The 3,476-nt window shown below is 39.8% G+C and overlaps 1 pseudogene; it reads right to left on the bottom strand.

Moving 5' to 3' along the window:
- Positions 1–683: 683 nt before the first annotated feature.
- On the bottom strand, positions 684–3,054 carry LOC101567671 (annotated as a pseudogene).
- Between the last annotated feature and the right edge of the window lie 422 nt (positions 3,055–3,476).

The raw sequence follows: 3,476 nt of genomic DNA, 5'->3' as shown, positions 1-3,476 counted from the left end.
ATTGACCCATATGACCCGGTGGGAAGCAAATCTCTCACCTGTACCACTTTTTGGAAACCTAATGGAAAAACTTTATTTGCAGTATAGAAATCCACATCTGTTTGCAGTATAAATGTGTTCTGTGTGTGAGTGTGTGTGTAGCCACAATATGATGCATCTTGCTTGCTGTATGACAGCCTGTTTGGAGGCCACAAGCTACAGAGTTGAATAACCAATAATACCTGTTAAAATAATCTAAAAAAAGTAAAGTGGATTATACAATTAATGATAAAATATGTCACAGAGATAGTGGAGTTTTCATACTTAAAGGACAAATGCAACCTGAAAAGAGAGGTATGACACATAAAATTGGCTTCTTTTCTTCACCATGGTTAAAATTTTGAATTATCACTATATTTTTGTATCATGTTTCACCTCATATATGTGAATATCTAAATACTATGTGCGTTTGTATATATATATATATATATATATATATATATATATGTAAAAATAAGATCTGTATATTTTTCTTTTCCTTTTCTTTCAGGAAGCACAGATTTTTATTAGATGAGAGACACTCCAGATTATCTCAAGGGTAAGTATTAAGAATTGCTAACAACCACGCCAGAGGAGAGTTTTTGTAGGAAAAGGCAGACATAAAGCCCAAGGGCCAGGTTCTCCTCCGGCTCAAGTCCATCCTCTCAGGAGGCTTTTCCTCTTGGCAGTGTCACCAGCGCCATCAGGAAGCGGCCTGCAAGAGCTAGTTCATTCAACTCGGCCAACATTTCTCCCAGTTCTGGACGAGCTGGCACCTTCCCTTGAAGTCCCCTTCAGTGCGCTCCCTCACTGACAAGCTGAGTCCTTCAGGAAGATTGCTCTAGGGTATTCCCAAGAAAATCTCTGCCAATGTAGCCCTCCACTCGCTGCTCAGAGCTCCTCGCTCATGGTGGTCAGGACCGAGTCAGGACGTTCTGGCGCCTCGGACTGCACGCGGAACACTTCCACGGTTTGGGTGGGCATCGCGCAACTTGCCTCAACTCTGATGGAGAGACAGTTGCAGAGATTGGGCACATGCTGAGCACAACTCTCTGCCAGGGTCATCTCATAGGCAGGCAGGCAGGCAGGCAGGCGAATGTTCAAAGCCCCATATCCATCATCTGCCCCCAGAGTAAGTGGTCTGGCTGCCACTTTTCCCTCTTCTTGGGCTCTTGAGATATAATTAGGTGCTTGTATCTTCCAGGGCCATGAGCAGGCTATGTCTTATTATGTTTGCTTCACTTTTAAACAGCACTGCCAACTGTACTCAGTAGAATGCCACCTGTACCATAAATAGGACTGTCTCCCCAAGTTCTGAATCTTAGCAACAGAAAGGCTTCCTTTAGAACGGTATTAGGAAAGGCCCAGCGCCCTCCCCGGGGTTGCGCTCGGGTTTTTCCAGCTGCAATCTCTAGCTGTGAACACCGCAGATCCCTTCCCGCAGCTGCCACCCGCGAGCTACCGAAAACGCTGACAGGAGATACGTGTCTTTGTCCGTCACAACCAAATTTAGAGGATAAAACATGAAATGTTTCTTAAATTCAACAGAAAAACGTTCCAGACCTATTTAGTATCCCGAATAGAAAATAAAATGAGTGTTTTACTTTTAAAAGCGAAACAAACATAATGCAAGACAGAAGGAAATCAAGTCATTTAAAAGTGGCAGAGTGACAAAGCGACACGAGAGACAAATGTGAAAAGGAAAGGGAGGGAGGGAATTACGGTGACAACCGGAAGATACATGTTGCAGAAACAATTGAACAAATCTATGGTTTTTAGAAAATGTAATCAGTGACCTATTCTTTTAAAAAGAATGAGATGCTCTAAACATAAAGAGAAGAAGAGAGGGGACATAAAGGCTGCTGTGAAAGATAAGGGCTACCTTTTTTCAAGCATATAGAAGATAGTAAGTTTATGAAGACAGCAATATGTAATGTATTAATTATTGTAATTAACTATCCCACTCACTTGGTTTGAAACTATTTCATTGATGTTTTATCTTTTTTTCTCATTAAAATGAATAAAAATAAAATAAAATAGTAAGTTCTACTTTACCTCTTGCTATGATATTCTAAGGTATAAACTTGAGGGACAATATCGTTCATACATACAAAGGAAAATTAATGTAACCTTAAATAAACCGTTTGAAAAATATCTAACTTCGTGTTTAAGAATAAATGGCAAGATATCATGAAAATTGATAAAATAAAAAGACTTTGCTTTTCCAAATTTCTTATTTGGATTATTTAACTGTGATCTGACTCAAGCCTCTAGAGGCCCATTTCTTAAAATGAGTATAAGCGTGCCATGCATTCAAGGAATAGTGTGAGAAGTAATGATATTAAAAGTAGAGCTCGGTACTCTGCAAAAATTAATTGTTTTTATTTTGGGCACATGTTATTTTTATTGTTGCTATGAGTCAGATTGTCGTTACTATTACTATTTAGAATAATGATTATCTCTGTTGAACTATTACCCACCCTGATCATCAAACTTGATGAAATATTTAAAGTTTTTAACCTCTAAGAATAACCCTCATTCCCTTAATTAGGAAGAGAATGAAAATAGGAAAAATGAATGCCTCCTTGCATATGTGAGCTTACAGAGATTTCAGTTTCACCACCTGCTCCTAAATTCTGCGGTAAGAGACATGGGCATGAACCACAACACCACAGGAAAAAAAAAAAAAAAAAAGAGGCTTGGTTCCTGTTAGTGTAGTAAGTGACATTTTATTTTTGCTGACTATTTTAGAGAAAAGCAATTTTTATGTTTTGACATGAAATTACTATACTTTAGATTTTTGAGAAAATCAGAGGCAGATTTACCCCTACTTAGCTCCACACAACATGGGGCTAATGTGTGTTAAAGTACTCATTTGTACAAGGTACAAGAGCAGATTCGGCTGGTCCACGGGTGTGGACATCACGCGCGTTCCTATGCACGCCATTACCGCCCACGCACCACTCCAGGCTGATTGGACATTGTGTCCCGCAGCTGCTCGGCCACGCACTTAACATGTCCTCTAGGGTACAGCATGGTCCGTAACATTAAGAGGAGCAAATGCTACCTTCACAAAGTAGCAAGGGAAAGATCTTCTTGTAGTTGAAGTGCACAGTTTTGGCTGGTTGGGGCACCCACAGGGAAATGTATTCTAACCAGAGGGAAATATCAGCTACTGATCACGGACTGACCGATCAGAATTCCTTACCAATACGAAGGTCATAAAACATCCAAGCAGCCTGAGCCGATGAAAATATTTATGATCACTCGTGAGAAACAATTGCAAGCAGCTTGTTGTCGCTTTAGAAATATTAAAGAGGTTGGAAAAATCCAAGTCATCTCCATGGGGACCAGGTCATGACGACCCAGAGTCAATGTGAGCTGCTGTTCCCAAAACAAAACCACTGCTATAAATAATGTATGTTCAGGTATAAAAATTAAATAAATAGTATCACTTT

The sequence above is a fragment of the Octodon degus genome, unplaced genomic scaffold (assembly GCF_000260255.1).
Source record: "Octodon degus isolate 3935 unplaced genomic scaffold, OctDeg1.0 scaffold00118, whole genome shotgun sequence".
Taxonomy (NCBI): domain Eukaryota; kingdom Metazoa; phylum Chordata; class Mammalia; order Rodentia; family Octodontidae; genus Octodon; species Octodon degus.
Note: the sequence above shows the minus strand (reverse complement) of the source record. Positions and strands in the feature narration are given on the sequence as shown.